The 18928-nt window shown below is 39.3% G+C and overlaps 1 protein-coding gene and 1 non-coding gene across 4 annotated transcripts in view; both read right to left on the bottom strand.

Moving 5' to 3' along the window:
- The window catches only part of Lyn (LYN proto-oncogene, Src family tyrosine kinase), a 119654-nt gene that overhangs the window by 84392 nt on the left and 16334 nt on the right, over window positions 1-18928 (bottom strand). The window contains exon 1 of one of the 3 annotated variants that reach the window (XM_015485802.2): window positions 13135-13157. The exons of the other annotated variants lie outside the window; for them this stretch is intronic. The gene's annotated coding sequence lies outside the window, so the exon portion shown is untranslated. Of the gene's footprint in view, window positions 1-13134; window positions 13158-18928 lie in introns of those variants that run through there. 3 annotated transcript variants of the gene reach the window in all.
- On the bottom strand, window positions 8541-8647 carry LOC125610597. The gene has a single exon (XR_007340602.1). It is a non-coding gene; the product is annotated as a U6 spliceosomal RNA (small nuclear RNA).

Raw genomic sequence — 18928 nt, 5'->3', positions numbered from 1 at the left:
ATCTTAAACACATCCTTTCGCTTTCTCAGGGCCTATTATCTCCTCCTCCCTTGTAAAACAAATTGGTCAAGCAAAATATCCATTTCTTCCAGTTCAAATTCTATGTATCTCTGCATCTGCGATCATTTTCACTTTTGGACATATCACAAGATTAACAACCAGAGGAGGAAATACCTACAAGACAGGTGCTGAGTCTATTCAAAACTCCATGCTCATGGAGGACCCCTGTGTGCAGGTATTTAGAAAACTTTATTCTTCTTTCTTTTCAGTCTCTGTAGCAGCTCATTCGCACTGATTTCTCTTCTCCCCTCTCTCCACTACACGAGTTTTAACAACATATTGTTGGTATGTACACAGGATATAAAAATCTTTGAAAAACAAGTTGTGAAAGAATTCTCTGACTTCAATCATCACCCCCAAATTAACAGAAATCTGATGTTTTATTTTTCTGTCTGATATCACAGACATACACACAAAATATTAGTCCATTTCCATCATTATAAGGAATTACCTGAGTCTGGGTCACTTTATAAATAGGTTCATTTTGGCTCATGGTCTGGGAGTCCCAAGGTCAATAGACCACATTGGCTGGTGGCCTTCTTGCTTTCAGAGTGAAGGTATTTCATATGGCTTAGGGCATCACATGGCAGGAGACACAGGGCACACCTGTGTGTGTGTCTATCCTCTGGTCTCGCCTCCTCTTCTTATAAAGCCACTAGGATTCAGTCATGAAAGCTTCAACCTGAGGACCTCCTCTAATTCTAATCACTTCCTAAAGGCCCCACCTCATGACCCCACAGTGGGGTTAAACCTCAACCTTCTCCATATCTCACAGTAGGGATTAAATTGCAACATGGGAAGCTTTGGTGGACACTCTCAAACCATACCCAAACCACAGCACACACACTCAATCTAAGGTGACATTTTCAGTACGGTGTATAGCAATAAAAAGCCATGTCACCATTCCCACACATCCCTCTAGGATGGGAGCCAGACAGAGGTCAGACTGTACTGGTGGCCCAGTGGAGGGGGTGGGAGAACTATTGTGAAATTTGGCACATGACGAGCGATTTATATCTTCCTTCACATCTGGCACTCAGAAATCATTGTCAAAGACAGGATACCCACCCAGAACAACCCTCCCAGCATCCCAGACCACAGAGCTGCTCTCAGATGCAAATAACTGTCCTCACGGTGTTGGTGATCTACATTCGCACATCATCTGGAGCATGATCATGTTCAGAGATCAGGGGTGATCTTTTAGAATTACCCAAAGTCCATAATCTGACAAAGTCCAGAAGTAGAAGGTTTCACCTCAGAAATACTACTTCTAAGTTAGAAAATAGAGCTATTTAATAGTTTGCAATGGAAAACACACCTCACCAGTTCCAACTGACTGACATTAGAAATGTTAACACTGAACACATTCAATATTCTTTCTCCTCAAAAAAAAAAAAAAACAACATAAAATGAGTTTCTTCAAAACCAATAAAATATTACTTTTTTCACCAGTGATCAACTCGGTAAAATTTTTTTCTGAAGACTTAGTTAACAAATGAGACTATCACAAGAGATAATTTACTATAAATCAGCATTACCAAACTGACTTACTCAAAGTTCTATATTTTACTGAACAACTGTGTTTTTTTTCAGGGTGGGGGCAATACCAAGGAATGAAGTCAGGGGAATTCAATCACTGAGCCACATCCCCAGCACTATTTTGTATTTTATTTATTGACAGGGTCTCACTGAGTTGCTTAGGGCCTCACTTTTGCTGAAGCTGGCTTTGAACTGGTGATCCTCCTGCGTCAGCCTCCAGAGCTGCTGGGATTATAGGCATGTGCCACTGCGCCCGGCTTTGAACCACTGTTTTTTATGCTATTATTTTATATACCACTTTTTTAAAAGAAAAAGTATGACTATATGACTACCTTTTAAAATATTAAGGTATCATTAACTGTGAGTTTAGAGGTATTAAAATGTAAAAATACTCATCTCTTAGAGTTCATGATGTAGAGTAAGAATGTGTTAACTCAATATTCATTTCTTTAGTTTAGAGATCATAATCTCTGTTCTTTTTTTATCCATAAATGCCTTTTTTGCCCCAATACTAAAAGTAGAACCCAGGGCTTTGTACATGCTAGGCAAGTACTCTGCCACTGAATTACATGTCCAACTTTTCTCATTCTTTTTAAGTGGAGAAAATTCAGTTAATATTAAAATAAGTTTTACTAGACTTGAGTAAGAAGCAGGCATATGTTCTTTTTCCCATTTAACAGTGAAATGAACAGTATTTGAAAATCCTGGCACACAGTTTATTAAGGTAAATTGTTATCAACATCTCTGACCTTGTTTTGCAATTCAAACACTGCCAGTGAGAGTAGTTGATAATATTATTTTAACACTTACTATGTATCTGATGTTATGTTAAGCACTTTATATGACTGCTTCATTCAATCCTTGAACCAACTGTTTAGATGCTAGTTTTACACCCATTGAACATATGAGACAATTGAGGCTTAAGAAGATAAAACTACTTTCCCAACAAGACTGAGGGTGGAGGAATGAGCCAGAGTTAGATGCACATTCCTGGGTAAGCACCATTTGTTCTTCAGAGAGTGTTGCAAAAATTAAAATAAGAGACAACACTTCAGACTGCACAATTGAAAGGAGGACCCACATCCATTGCTGTTCATCCCAGAATGGCTCCACCCTGTGAATAGCCCATGATACTGCCTTTGTGTGCTAACAGGTAGAGGACTTCTGAGTGGGTAGGATGGGCTGTCGGAGCAGAAAAACAGAATTATGACAGTGAGACTGCAAAAAGGTTGTGAGAGCAAGAGAAATATTACAGATAGATACACCTGATGAGGGAAGAAATGGAAATACCAACTCCATGATAGAAATGTTTCAGTAAGTCCTCCCTTGATGCCTAACAGAAGAAGGTAAAAATGAATATTTAGGAGCAATTAAAGACTTCAACGAGTCATTTTTGACTAGCAAATCGGCATCTCTTGGGAACATGTTAGAAATGCAGATTCTCAAGCTGCCCCTCAGAATCAGGCTCCCTGGGGATGGAGCCAGCAATCTGTGTTTGAGCAAACTCTCCAGGGGATTCTGAGACTGCTAAAGTTCAAGTTCTAGCCTCCTCAGTTTACAGACAAGAGAGTAATGTTCAAGGTGCTGTGGCTCAGACATAGCAAAGTGGAAAAAAATAAAGAATTCCAGCCTTTAAGATCTTAGTCCAGGATCTCAAAGACATCTTCTTCTTTGCTTCTAATTTCACAGTAGTATCTACTTCCAAAAAAACTCAATAGATTTAAACAAACCATAGATAATATAATTAAACCCAGGGAGCAGAGACATGATAGCTGTAAATGCAGTGTGAATATTCACAACACATCAGGCAAAGAAACACAGAAGAACAGCAGTAGGAAAGGCAAGCAGCTCCCAGTTCCAAAATGCCAGAAAGACCGGGCAGCTGTACACAGCACGATGGAGATGAAGCAGGAAGACAGATTTCCAAAAGGAAGGACAGGGAGCAATAAGGCTTTTACAGAGTGCAGCCTTGAACCCATGGCTAATCTGATAAGTATTATAAAAGGTCACTTTTTCATCTAATTAACAAAACCATTTGTACTCCCCCCAGTCTAATTGAATACCATGATATCATCCTAATTCAAAGCAGGTGAAACCCAGGCACACAAACAGATGGCTGAGAGCCAATTTCAAGGTTAGCCAACCCTGACTCCCATTTGAAACAAACCCTCTAGCACTGTATACCTTTTCTACATCTGTGTGGAGCTTGGCTCCACTGTTATAAATAAAATGAACAGGAGGAGCAAGTAGGTAAATCTATAGGATCTGGTTCTAAAATAGTGTTTTCTCACAAGAGGAAGGAAAGAGTGAGGCTGGTGGACACCGAGGTAGAAGGAACTCAACCAACAAAGTGATCCTGCAGTCTGAATTCCCACCTAAGATTCCTCCCTGATCTCCACCGAACAAGTCATGGAGCACATACAGATGGCAGAAGGGCTTGTGATTTAACCAGGCCTGATCCCCTGCCTGGGGCCTCTCTGAGCACAGAAGGAACCAACACTTCTCAACATTAGCCAATTAGAACATTTTCTTATTTTCTTCTTCCACTGGCACCTTCACCACACATTTACACTCTAAAGTATGAAGGTTGTCTTAGTATATTTCTTTTTTTCTTTATTTAACTGATGTGTAAAACACATAAAAAACCACATTATGTTTCAATACATTGTATAATGTTTAAATCAGGTTCAACATACCTATCTCCTCCAACATTTCTTTATTAATTCTTTATGACAAAAACATTCAGAATCCGTTCTTCTAGGTTTTGAAATATACAGTAAATAATTTTCTCATCTATCTATATATCTAATCAAGACCCAGAAAAAAAGATCTCATCTCTGCATATGTCATATCAAATCATAAAATGCTTCTGGGGAGCAGCAGGACTGGCCTCCTCTTATACCCTGGTTCCTCTCAGGATCCATTCCTAGGGGTCAATTCTCTTCTCCTTCCATAGGCTTGCCTGAGGACCCTGCCATACCTGACACCTCAGCAGGTTGTACCTCAAACTCTCTGACCTGGTGTTCCTTTCTCTTGTTTTCCCATTATCCTTCTCTTTCTCCACCCACAACCCCTGCCCCATTCTCCGCCCTCTCACTGCTATTCCAGTTATCTTCCCCAAACAACTACGGACTTGTCGCTCTTACTGCCTGCTGCTCCATCAAAAGAGCCTAGCATGTAACTCCTCCATAACAGCCTATCTTCCTGCCCATTTATAAGCTACTCATGTCCTTCCACTCCATGCTAGAAAAAGGCCATATGGAAACCCAGGACTCTATCCAAAGTAAATGTATGAAGACAGGAATTGGTGTCAACACACTTTATATACAACCAGAGATATGAAAAATTGTACTGTATACATGTAATAAGAATTGTAATGCATTTCGATACCATTTATTTAAAAAAAAAATCAATAAATAAAAAAAAATAAACCTAGGACTCTAGGTATTTCATAGACTGTGCTGTGACACCTGCTCACTTCCTGGAATACCCACCCCCCCATATAAACAACCTCCTTTTTCCTTCAACTGACCCATGTCACAAGCCACATCCTCTCTGAAAACTGTCCTGAGTCCCCAGAAGACATCACAGATCCCTTCTCCCACATTCCTGCTTATTTAGGATGGGTCACTAGTCTGTATTCACTTAGTGTCTTGCTGCCCAAGACACACCCCAGCCCCTCCATACACCTTGATGTATTATTTCATTAGTAAAATGATTTTTTGTGCAATTATTTCTCCTCTAGCCCCTCTAAAGTCGTCTTCACTCATATCTTTAATAGAGATGAGATCCAACAATTGACAACTTTAATCCTTTTGCTCAAGCCAGGGTTATCCATATTTACCAGTTTGCAAGAATGACCAGGGAGTACATTACAAATAAAGATTTTGGGGCCCTACACAAGGCAGTATCCTGAATTGGACCCCATATGGGAGTTGTCAGTATTTGCAATTTTTTTAATATTTATTTTTTAGTTGTAGTTAGACACAGTACTTTTATTTTATTTATTTTTATTTTCATGTGGTGCTGAGGATCGAACCCAGGGCCTCCCACATGCTAGGTGAGAGCTCTATCACTGAGCCACAACCCCAGCCCTTTGCATTTGTTTACAGCAAGGATTACAGATAGTTCATTTTANGGGTTTGATCCTAGCACCATATAAAAAAACAAATAAAGGCATTGAGTTTATATATATATATATAAACTCAATGCCTTTATTTGTTTTTTTATATGGTGCTAGGATCAAACCCAGTACCTTACACTTGCGAGGCAAGTGCTCTACCACTAAGCTACAACTCCAACTCTGTAGTGTATTTTTGTTTTTGTTTTGCTTGCTTGTTTGGGGGTGCTGGGGATCGAACCCAAGTCCTCACACATGCTAGACGAGTGTTCAACCACTGAGCTGCACTACACCCCCACCATCTACAGGTAATTCTTATATGGACTTGACTTAGAGGACACTTTGTCTCCTAAGGAAAAGCAGCAACATGACAGATTTTATTAACCACTTATAGCTTAATGTGATCTGTGCACCAAAACCCCTTGCTAAAAAGTTTCTAATGAAGGGGGTACAGAAAAAGAAAACACCATGGAACGTGTCTAGTTTTGATTTTTGCAAAACATTATCTGAATTTGGGTCAATTTTACATCCATAAAACCTCCGTAATCAAACTATTTATCTTTACCTAACAAAGTGGCTCCCACAGGCAGATCTTTCACTAACTCTACCACATGCTATGCAATGTCTAAGAAGTCTGTCCTTCTGGTGGTTAAATGCTGGTAATACTAGGTGTAGATCTAAATATGGAATTTTATTACTATATAAGAACAAAGTCAAGGTGAATAGATATTTTACACAAAGCTGTTTAAAGATAAATTATAATATCTGTAGTCCACTTTTTAAAAAGGTCTCTCTTTTAATCAGGGAATGCAACATTACAACTGTGCTTATGTGCACCTGGGTTTTTTTCCCCCCATAAAGAAAAAAATTTTTTATTTGGGTTAAAATTTCAAAAAATACTTAAGTGCAGGCCTGGTGTGGTCTAATTGTGTTGGATTTTGTAAATGTTGTCATTAATTTTGAGACTAATTTGTCTTCTTTCTTTGACTGCCTGCATAATAACTTCACTGAAAAAAAATTTTGTACCCTTATGTTCAGCAATTTATCCTTAAAGATATATTGCAAAAAAGGCAACACACAGAGAAATCGGTGATACACCAAAATACTTTTTAGTCCAACTTCTTTGAAGTATATTTATTTTAACCACCATTTCTCTCCCAAACAGCAGCTTTGCTGGGTTTGAATGTCTGTTTAGAAGGTTGTTTGGCCCCGACACCCTGTGCTCTGAATTCCCCCTCTCCTTCCAGAAAAACACTAGTAGAAGAAGAGAGGAGACTACTAGAAGAGGTCTATGGAAATGGACCAGACTATGAAGAATCAAACTTCCAAATCTCCACTTGGACATCTACACCTCTGACATCAGACCTGTCCAAATCACAACACACTCACATCCACTCCCTCCCATTTCCTCGTTCTCAATGGAAGGCACCACTAACTGCTGAGGTTTAAAATCCAGGAATCTTCCTTGATTTCTCTTCTCTCCAAAACCAACTTATCAGCAAAGTCATTCAATGCACATACAAAACTAAACCCCAGTCTGACACCTCCTCAACTCTGCTGCCCAGCTGTTCATGCACCGAGGACTGTCAGATAAATACAGGACACTCAGATATGCTGGAATTTCACATAAACAGCAAATCATTTTGCAGTATATACATCCCCAAAATTTCATGAGACGTAGTTAATTATACTAAAAGGAATCTGTTGCTTACAACTTAAGTTTAACCTGGCTGCCTGTATTTTTATTTGCTAAATCTGACAGATGCTCGCGCATTCCCTGCATGTCTGAACCTCTACTAATGAAAACTCTCTCCCAAGGGGTGAAGATGCAGCTTAGTAGAGCACTTACTTGCCTAGCCTGCCTGAGGCTCTGGGTTCAATTCCCAGTACTGCAAAAAAAAAAAGTAAATTAATTAAATAAAACCCCTCATGGTTTTCTTCAGAATTTGGAATAAGATTCAAGTTCTTTATCAAAGCCATCAGGGTCTTTGGATGGAGAGGGTGAGAGAGGATGGCAGGGGCCCTGCTTACCTCTCCAACTTTTCTCACCCTCTGACCTCAGCCACAAACCCTTCTTTCTTCTCTAAAGATGTCCAAGCTTTTAGTCCTCCTCAGGACCTTGCTGTGCCCTTGGTCTAGAACCCTTTCCTCCTCCTTGAGATGACAGTTCAAAGCCCCCACTACCAGTCAAGTTAAGTAGCCTCCCAACACGCACATGCCCTTTATTCCTTTACCGACTTTATTCCTCAGACCCTTTAATCTAGTCTGAGTATTTATTCGTATATTGCCTTTGCATTGCCACTGGCAGTGCATGCACATCATAGCAGAGCAGTGACTTTTGTTCCAGAGAACTCAGAACTTCTCAATATCTATTGGCTGATAAATTAATAACTAAGTTTCCCATCTGTAAAGTCAGATTTCTTGAAATTCTAAACATTCTTTCCCTTTGCATGCCCAATTTTTAAAGTAATCTGCTGACATCCCTAAAGAATCTTTCCTGCACCAAATTCAGACTTAGTTCCACCAAGTAGTGAATGCAAATTTCCACCCGTTGCCTGGTGGTGCTGCCATTCCTAAGAGTTCCAAATCATCAGAAGCCTCATCTCAAGTCTGCACAGAAGTGATAGATGATGCAATTAATTACTTGAAGTGTTTCATTGCATTTTTAAAAAATATGTTTTTAGTTGTAGATGCACACAAAACCTTTATTTTATTTATTTTTATGTGGTGGTGAGGACAGAACCCAGTGCCTCACACATGCGAAATGAGCACTCTATCACTGAGCCACAACCCCAGCCCCTACTTCATTGTATTTTTTTTTCTAAATATGGAAGGCTTCATGAATTTGGGTGTCATCCTTGCACAGAGGCCATGCTAATCTACCCTGTATCATTCCAATTTTAGTATATGTGCTGCCAAAGCAAGCACTGCTTCATTGTATTTTAACCTTGCAATTTGAAAAACCTTGTAGAAAGCCAAAAACCAAGGTGTTGGTATGAATGCAGAGGTTCCATAAACCTAATTCAACTGCAACAAGCTAAAAATCACAAGTGAGCTGAAAGAAGGGGCCCGTTTGTCTTAAGCAAAACACTTTTTAAACTTAAACTGATAGCTTTATTGTGAAGAAAAGAAGTAAAAATGAAGACCAAGGATAAAATGCTGAACATATATTGAAAATTATATCTGACTTTGAACCTACAATTATAAGGTATAAACAGCTTAGCTGACAGGGAATGGTAGCCCTTATCATGTGTAACTCTATTTTTGGCTTTCAGGCTTAGGAGGTAAGGAGTTGCCTGTGAATCACCACTGCACAGCTAAAAACCCATGTGACCGGGTCCTTGAGCAGCATGCAATAATCCAGGATTTATAATCCTCCTATTTTTCTGGGAAATGTTGGAACCTCTAAAGAAGTAAAAATTGAAGTTTTAGTTTCAACTCTTATGAGATAAGAGAATAAAAACTTTGCAGTGGTCATCCAGCCCTTGATGTTGTTTAGATGGACCATTTTCAGACAGGGCAGGAAGCCATCAGGCACAGGAGGAAGGGAAGATTATAAGTTGTGATTTTGTGTGTTGGATCTCATAAGCTGAGTCCTGCAAGAAGTGGGGGGGTAGGGAGACAAAACCAATATGATATACAGAAGCCAACAGTTCCAGAAATGTTATACTAAATGCTCCGATTTCAGGACTCCAAATTCTCAAAGTGTGTCAAGCCATTTCACACAGGTAATTGTGCAAAACATGGGCACACAACCTTCTCTAGGGAAACCATAAATACAGCAAGTCAACTTCTGCTGTTGGGATCATCTGACATTCAGCATGCTTCTCAGAACTCCTTCCTCGCACCGAGAGCCAGGGACAGGAGGATGCCCAAGACATTGTCCACCTTCCTCCCTCAAGAGCTCAGGGAACAGCAAGAGAAACAGGTAAATTGAAGGGAACACTAATGAGACACAGCATGTGCAACCACAGAGGTACATCAACACACTCTGGGCCACAGATCAAAGCAGACAGCCAAATGTCAGAATCAGCCTGATGGAAGCACAAGATTAGCCTCTCAGTTCAGGCTAACTGAATCTCCTCATCTGACATTATTCTTAGTCTTTTTTTTTTTTTTTCCACTGAGGCAATATTGATAGACTGTTCTGGACACAGATGGTGGTAATATTTGCAGAACAGTGTGGCTGCATGTAATGCTATCGAACCACACACTTAAAAACAGTTAAAATGGTACATTCTATGTTTACAACAATGAAAAAAAAATTCTAAAAATTGATTTTTTTTATCCTCCAAAATGTATATACAGTGAAAGGCACAGAACTTAACTCTCCCTGAAATTAGTTTTGATAGATGTACCCCCACATATACCCATCTTCCAAAATAAGACCCTCATTCCTATCCCCTCATGTTACCACTGTGCCCCCTTCTAAGTCACCTCCCCCACAGGTCCCCATCCTTGAACTTCATACAAGCTATAGCCTTTGCTGTCTGGATTATTTTTGCTGAATGTAATGTTTTTGAGAGGAAACCAGTTGTTGCATAGAGCAGCAGCTCTTTCTGTAGCTGAGTCGTAGTATTTCATTATATTGGAATATCAAAATTCATTGAGCAGGTTTTTTTTTTTTAATTAAGCAATTTACTGACCAAGAAAATTTTGGATAGTTCCACAGTTCTTTTTTCTTTTCTTTCTTTTCTTTTGTTTTTATTTTTTTAATAGTATGACTAAGTACATGTTCTTTTGTGGACATCCATTTTCACTTCTCTTGCATAAGCACCTACGAGTGGAATTCCTTGATTGTGACAGAGACATCTGTTGAGTTTTACAAGAAACTGTCTAAAGGCTTCCTGCAGTAGCCGTACGTATTTGCACGTTGGTCTTCCCATGTCCTCACCAGCATTAGGCATTTTTTGTTGAGAGATAGCAATGTCTCAATGAGCAAGTATTTGTGATAGAAAGAGGGAAAAAAAAAAATTCTCAGGGGCAGGTTATTAGCTTCTTCGAGGGCTACTCCTTCCCTTTCAGGCTGGATTATACTACTTTCAAAACTGGAATTTTACATAAAGTTCATTTCTTTCTTTCTTTCTTTCTTTCTCTTTCTCTCTTTCTCTCTTCTTTTCTTCCTTCTCTTTCTTTCTTTCTTTCTCTTTCTCTCTTTCTCTCTCCTCCCCCTCCCCCTCCCCCTCCTCCTCCTCCTTTTTTTAACACAGTGCTTTTCCAGTCTTTCACAACTAATCCTGATTAAATCCTGGAAAGGCATCCTAATAGATGGACAAAGAGCAACTCAGAAGAGGTACCTTAGCAGAGTTCACAGGGTGAACACACCATCCCAGCCCCTGACTAACCAGGTACCCCATTTTTGAACACATCAAATTATTTCTTATATGTAAAAAAGAAAAAAGAAATAAACAAACAAAGAAAAAAAAAAGAACCTACTAAGTGATGTAGTTATGATGGAACTATGCCAGTACAGCCTCACTCCCTGACACAGCACTGCCTTGGCTGGGTTGTAGGACCTGTGAGAGAACGGCCATGCTTCCCATTGAGATTCTCTCTTTCTTTGTGGCACTGGGGATTGAACCCATATGTGCTGTAACACTGAGCTACATTTCCAATCCTTTTTCATTTTGAGACAGGGTCTCGATAAGTTGCTGAGGTTCTGACTAAGCTTCTGAGGCTGGCCTTGAACTTGCAAACTTCCTGCCTCAGCCTTCTGAGTTGTTTGGATTATGGTCATGCACCACTGCAGCCAGCTTGCTCCCTGTTGATTCGAATGAGCATTCAGAGTTGAGTGAAACCCACTAGGCTCCAGCCTTCCCTGCTTTTGCAAAAGAATGAAATGCATAGTCCAATAGTGTAAGGAACCTTACCCAACCCCTGATCTGCACCTCAAAATTGCAAATCATAGCAACAGAAAGCAGGGATGGTTTAACTTCAGGTACCCTGGTGGGTAATTGCCCCATAATCCTTCTGAATTAGCATTAAAAAATATTGGTACAGCCAGGAATGGTGACATACACCTGTAATCTCAGCAACTCGGGTGGCTGAGACAGGAGGATTGCAAGTTTGAGGCCAGCCTCAGCAAATTAGGGAGGTCCTAAGGACTTAATGAGATCCTATCTTAAAACATTAAAAAAGGGGGGGCTGGGGTCCTAAGGACTTAATGAGACCCTGTCTCAAAACATTAAAAAGGGGGGGGGGCTCAATGAGTAAGTGACTCTGGGTTCAATCATAGGTACAAAAATGTATAGATAGATAGATAGAAAGAAGACTGTACCCCCAGCTCTTCTCCCAACCACACAGATAGCAAGAACAACACACCACCTCTACCCAATGCCAAGTCTTAAATGGCTATGTTTGGGAGTTATTAAATCCAAGAAAACTACCAGAAGTAGTTCCAGTTAGACTATGGGTTATACAAAAAAAAAAAAAAAAATCTTGCACATGAGCCCAAGAATAAATACAAGGCTGCAAGCCTTGGTGTTGAGATTAAATGGTGCAATTAAACAATTTCTTCTAAGTTCAAGTCAATGTCAAAACACTTCCACTTCCACTGACTTCATCAGGATAAGACAACAAGAGAGAATAGGGGTTCTACTTGAAGAATCACCTTGACACTCTGAATAATGAAAGGAAGTCAGGAATCTGCAGACATCCTCCTCTTTGGAGGAAAAGTTGAACTCTTACCCATTTTTTAAAAACTGCTATTCTATTAAAATAGCTATCATCGAAAAATGCATATAGAATATTATGAATACCACACAAGAGACATTCAGCCACAGAGTGCTGAGTGTTGAGAGAAAGCAGTGGCCAGAGAGATTCCATCAATTCCCAAGTAATAAACGGGGTTTGCTCAGGCAGAGACAGGTTGCCTCAAATGCCAGGAAGAAACTAAAAGGGAATGACCAAGTGACTCACTCAATCACATACTCCTCCATTTGCTGTTAGTAATCTATTAACTAAAACCTTAACAGCTTTTCAAAGTCCAAGGTAGCAGCATATTAAGGGAAAGAGTTATAAAAATGTAAAATAGCAAAGAACTACTGTCTAGTGGGGAGAAAAACACAAGCTAGATAAATATTTAGCAAAGAGAGAAAAAGAGAGAAAGAAAGAATGAAGAGAAGGCTCAATTCAATCGGGATTAATATAACAACAAATCAGTTGCTTTACTTTGTTTTGCCAGAAGAGGAAAACTGTTACCAACAAATAATGACCGTTGTAATAGAGGTGAACTGAGTTGTCAGCTGAAGTTAATGCAGACGATGGCTCCACCAGATCATGATTTAAACTCCTGATTTAATGCTTAAATCCTCCATGCAATGGCAATGAATTCATTTCTTTTTGTCAGCTGTGGTCACAGTAAAACGTGCACCCAATTGGCAGAACTGGAGGCTCTCTTGCTGGGGCTATCCTACCTGGGTTTGCAGTGTCTGGATTTGTCTTCTCACATCAGAAGGCTGCACCTTGGATTCATGTAGATGTAGAGCTAAGTTGAAACAAAGCCAGGCTTCCTGGGTTCAAGTTCCACCTCTACCTCATTGACCAATATTATTTGCATAAAAGGGATTATAATTGTACTTATATCATAAGGTCACTGGGACGATTAAATGAATCCAAACTTGGCAAGAATTTAGAATAATGTAGGAATGAGGTGTGTGCTCAATAAATATTTGCAGTATGATATTCATTATTAATCTCTCAGAAGTCAACTTGATTAAAACTAAAGTCAGGGACATTATCGTCCACATATTATAATTATGATTTTTTTAAAAAAAAATAACCTTTCAAAGTTAAAAAAAAAAAAAAGCAAATCAGTTCGGGAAGCAGGCTGACTCACATTCCATTTACTTAGTCATTAAATAAGCAAATTATTATCTCTGTGCCTCAGATTCTGAGGAATTGATCTTCTACAGAGGACATGCATTCAATACACAATTGCAATTGTATTATATTTTATGTGAAAGTTAATTATTACTGGATATAAAAGTAAAACAAATAATAACTATGATGGCACCATTATAAAAATAATTTCCACTAAGAAAGGAACTTGTTTTCCCTTCTTTGACCAAAAGAATCATTTCCCAGCTTCTTTTTCTCCTTGGTCCCCGCAGATTAATCTTTCATCTAAAGAAAAGAACTTCAGATCGGGTCATGTGGCTCACCATCAGCTAATGTTCAGTTAGGAGGCACAAGTCATCATGCACTCTCAGAAGGCTTAGGTTCCTCCTTGGAAGGACATCGGGGCTTATGAGCCAGAAAGTTTATTTTACTTTCTACGGAGACCAAACAATGTGTGGAAAACAAATCATCCTGTTGTGGGTTTCTCCACTGTCTATCTTTGTTCATCCAGACATTCTTTCCCTTTTAGCAACACACTTTGCTTTTATGCTTTTGCAAACATCACAAAATACAGTGTTGGCTCAAGCCCAAGCAGGCATGTGAGTTCAGAAGACCACGATCTTGTCAAAAGCTTTGCTTATTGCAAATTTTAAAAGTATGGGAGCTGGGTTCAGCTCCTCAGACGGCTGATACAGGAGGATAACTTGAGCACAGGAGTTAGGGACCAGCTTAGGTAACATCAAGATCTAAAACAAACAAACAAAAACCCCCACAAAAGTATGGGAATCACTTTCCACTAATTTCTACAAAGTTGCACAGGAAAAGCTCCTTAACAGTTCCTAGGGCCTATATATCCTATGACTTTTAAGAAAAAGAAAAGCAAATATTAAGTATTTATTAAGCCTCACCAGGTGTAATGGCACATGCTTGTAATCCCAGAGACTCAGGAGGTTCAGGCAGAAGGATTACAAGTTGAAGGCCAGGCTGCGCAACTCAATGAGGCCCTGTTTCAAAATAAAAAGGGCTGAGGATTTAGCTCAGTGGTAGAGCACCACTGGGTTCCCCACTACCCAAAAAAAAAAAAAAAAAGTTTATATTTTTATCAAGTCTCTGTTGTGTTTGGAGTACGTCCACACAAATTATCACAGTGAAATTTCAAAATGACCTCCTATTATTATTCACCAAGTAACAGACGGCCACAGGGAGACAATGAGAAGCTAAGTGACTTGCTGAAGATTATATACCTCCAACATTGGGAATCTATCTTCAAATATGGAGCCAGGTCCTGTGACTGGACCCTACGCTTGGTCCTACGTGACACTTCCTTTCATCAAGAGGGAATGGCTAAGAAGCATGCATGCATCAAACCTTGGGAGAACCCTGAGAAGCTGTAATTTTGTTTATTCTCTAAGTTAGGGAGCTGGGGCTCACTGAAATGACTCTCCCAAAGTAAACCTGGGAGGTAGGGCACTGCCATCATCTCAGGCAGCAAGGATGGGTGGCCAGCAGAGTGTGGCAATTGAAAATGTCCACAGTGTGACCCTCAGGTTTAGAACTTACCTTTCAGGGCTAGAGGTAGAGTTCAGTGATAGAGCATTTGCCTCATATGCCCAAGATGTTGGGTTTGATCCCTAACACTACAAAAAAAAAAAAAAGTGTGAAAGTGTAAGACTCAGCTTTCAGAGACTCCCTTCCAATGAATGTTCATTCCAGGAATAAACAATGCTGGGCTTTACATCCTGGAGGAGTCCTATGAAGAAGGTCTTTATTTTTATTTTTTTCCAGTAGAAGATCAAAAAGAGAAAAAGTGTTTTATTGCAGTACTGTTCCTGATTAAAGATATAATAATGGTTCCTATCCAACAATATTAAACTTTAGAAAAATCACATTATCTCTAACACCTTGAAATTCTGCAAAGTTAAATTAGTAAAATTGGAAACAGTTCAGTCTGGGAAACATCAAAAGCCATGTACAAAATGTTATTAAAAAGGACTGGGAGGTAGCTTAGTGGTAGAGCACTTGCCTAGCATGTGCAAGGTCCTGGGTACAATTCCCAGCAGTGCAAAAGAAAAAAAATTAAAAACAGTTGCCTAGAACATATTGTCCAGGCAGAAAGCAGATGAGTGGTTGGCTAGGGCAAGGAGAAAGCAAGGGTTGGGGGAAACCGGGAGTGACTGCTAATGTGTGCAGGATTTCTTTTTGGTGTAATAAAAATGTTCTAAAATTGTGGTGATGGTTGCACAGCTCTGTGAATAAGCTAAAAAAACACTGAATTGTGAACTCTAAATGGGTGAATTTTATGGTGTGTGACATATATCTCAATAAAGCCATTATTGAAGAAAAAACAACAACAAAAACAGGTCCCAAACAGCATGTTTCTATTTACATGACATTCTGGAAGAAGCAAAACAATAGTGACAGAACAGATCAGGGGTTCCCAGGGATGGGGATGCGGGGAGCACAAGGGAGTTTTTTGGTGGGTAACAGAACTGTTCTGGATCCCTGTTACAATGGTGGTCACATGAATGTTTACATGTATTAAAATTTTTAAAACTGTCTTGCTATGTTGCCCAGGTTGATCTGGAACTCTGGGTTCAAGCTGATCCTCCCTCCTCAGCCTTCCAAGCAGCTAGAACTACAGGTGAATACCACCATGTGTAGCTGGTACAACAAAAATTAAAGTCTACTGACAAAACAGAATCAGACCAAAAAAAGTTTTTTCTTAAAATTAAGGATATTTTCATTTTCATTTTGCTATTCTTTTCAAAAGAAAAAAAAAGGTTCCATGCAGGTATGAGTTTGTCAGGATGAGCCTAACTATTATGGATAACTATAAAGCTCTATTTAAAAAATTGTTTACTAACCTTAATAAACTGATGAATCTGAAGGCTTAGAGTACTAGATTCCTTTACTAAATTGTTGAAATATTTTGGTATATGCGTGAAGTAGTAGGTTTTCCATTCAACTAAGAGGGAAAAAAAAAGGAAGAAAAAGCAAATTTTGAAGTGTGAGACAGAACAGAGTTCCAAGCCAAACTGGGGTCTCTAGGGTCTTTGCAGTGAAGCCCCCAGAATCATCTTGTAGGAAGACAGAGGTCTATTCAGCATTGAAATGCAGACTCCTGCTCTCAAGGCTTCTTTAACCTAGACTTAGAGAAGGATGGAAAGGTAGAGCATTTGTAATTCAAAAATTAGAAATGCACCAATATCCAAGACATTTTGAACATCGACATGATGCCACAAGTGGGAAAATCCTACCCCTGACCTCATGGGATGGGTTATAGTCAAAACAGAAGTACACTAAAAATACTGTATAAAATTACCTTCTGGCTGTGTGTATAAGGAATATGTGAATCATAATGAATTTCGTGTTTCGAGTAAGGTCCCCTCTTGAGATCTCATTTTGCATATGCCAATATTTCAAAATCTGAAAAAAATCCGAAATCTAAACACTTCTGGTTCCAAGAATTTTAGACAGGGGAACTTAGCCAGTAATTTATTATCAGTGGGGTTGGGGCATACCTTTTAAAACACAATACAGAGAACTTTACTTTCCTTAATCTAAAACCTGATTTTTCTTTTATATGGCATGATAAGAGTCATATAAATCAAAGTTCTAACATACTGATAACTTGTTCCTCATCTCTGTATCAAGAGAAATTGGGCCACGATTGGTGGGCGGTTAGTCATAGGATCTTCGTGGACTTTGAACCTGTACAAAGCCAGTTTTCTCAAGTAGCATGGTTCTCCATCCAGCCAATTAGATGGCAGTTACTTCCTCACCATTTAAATGGATGCAAGGAGTCTGGGGAACACCTCTACCAAATTAGGCAAAAATTGTTGTTCTTTGTTTCTATATCTATAAAATTGGCTTTTTTAAAAAAAGAACTGTTTTATATGATGTCAGGGTAACCAGTCTTTCAGGTTTAAAAAAATGACTTCATTGATATTCAGAGTCACTTATCCTCCTCAAAAAACCAAAAACTGCTTTATCCTCCATAGGATGTTTAAGGATCATCTCATAGTAAAAGAAAATGTTTTCCCTTCGCCTTTTGCCATAACACTGTAAGGGAGGGGAGGGGGTATGGGAGTAGGAAGGACAGTGGAATAAACTGAACAGTATTACCTTACGTGCATATATGACTACATGACCAGTGTGATTCTACACCATGTACAACCAGAAGAATGAGCAGTTACACTCCATTTATGTGTGATGTGTCAAAGTGCATTCTACTATCATGTATAACTAATTAGGACAAATTTTTTAAAAATAGGGTCTATCAGATTTAATAAAATATATTATGAACTATTAAAAAAAATAATGAATTTGCAGGTCAGGTGCAGTCGTGCACTCCGTTAATACCAGAAATTGGGAGACTGAGACAAGAGGATTGCAAATTTGAGGCAGTCTGGGCAACACATTAAGATAAATAAATGAATAAATAAACAGCCAAAGTTGTATAATGAGCTAAATCCCTCAAAGAACTCTCAGGTATTGCTATAGTTTGTATAAGTGATCTCTAAAGGTCTCTAATGTGTTAAGGGTTTTGTCCCCAGAGTAGTGATATTGGGATGTACTATAGACCTTCAGGAAGTTGGGCAAAAATGTAGCTACAGAGGCATTTAACAGGAGGTTGGGAGTTACAGACCCCAGGTCCTTAGGTCATGCTCATGAAGGGAACTGTGGAACCTGGTCTTTTCCTCTTTCTCTGTGTCTGGCTCACGAGGTGGTTAGTTTGATTCACCATGTGCTCCTGCCATGATGTGCTGCCCAGTCAGAAGCCCAAAGCAATGAGGCCACTCATTCCTGAACAGGAACTTCTAAAACCAGAAGCCAAAATAGTTTTCTCTCTTTTTAAATAAATTACGTCAGATATTTTGTTATAGTAATACGAAGCCGATGAATGTAATAGCTGTTATTACTAGTTTGTGTAATAAGAAAATGAGGCTTGGAGGATTTAAGGAATATTATCTAATGTCCCAAGACTAGTATTCAACAGAGTGGGCTAGAACCCAATTCCTGAATTTCAGCCAGTAACTCTGACATCCCTTTACTACCTAGAACATCCCAAAATTCACAGTGTAGCACATCTCACCAGGCACTATCTTGATGCTAACCCATGTCCGACAAGAAGAGTAAGCAACTTGGCCAAGTCATTTCCCCATCTTTTCTTCTTTGATTTCCAACTGGGGAACTCACTTCTTCACTTGGAAATGACTCTGCTCTGGTGAGGTTCTAGAGTCTAACATTTCTCTCCATTCTCAGGATTATCTCCTTGTTCAAATCCTCTGTGGCATCCATGATTTCCCAGAGACAGCAGTGAAAACGCAGAGATGCCAAATATCAACAACTGTGGTTGGTTGGGGGGGG

Source organism: Marmota marmota, unplaced genomic scaffold, assembly GCF_001458135.2.
Source record: "Marmota marmota marmota unplaced genomic scaffold, marMar, whole genome shotgun sequence".
In the NCBI taxonomy this organism is placed as follows: domain Eukaryota; kingdom Metazoa; phylum Chordata; class Mammalia; order Rodentia; family Sciuridae; genus Marmota; species Marmota marmota.
Note: the sequence above shows the minus strand (reverse complement) of the source record. Positions and strands in the feature narration are given on the sequence as shown.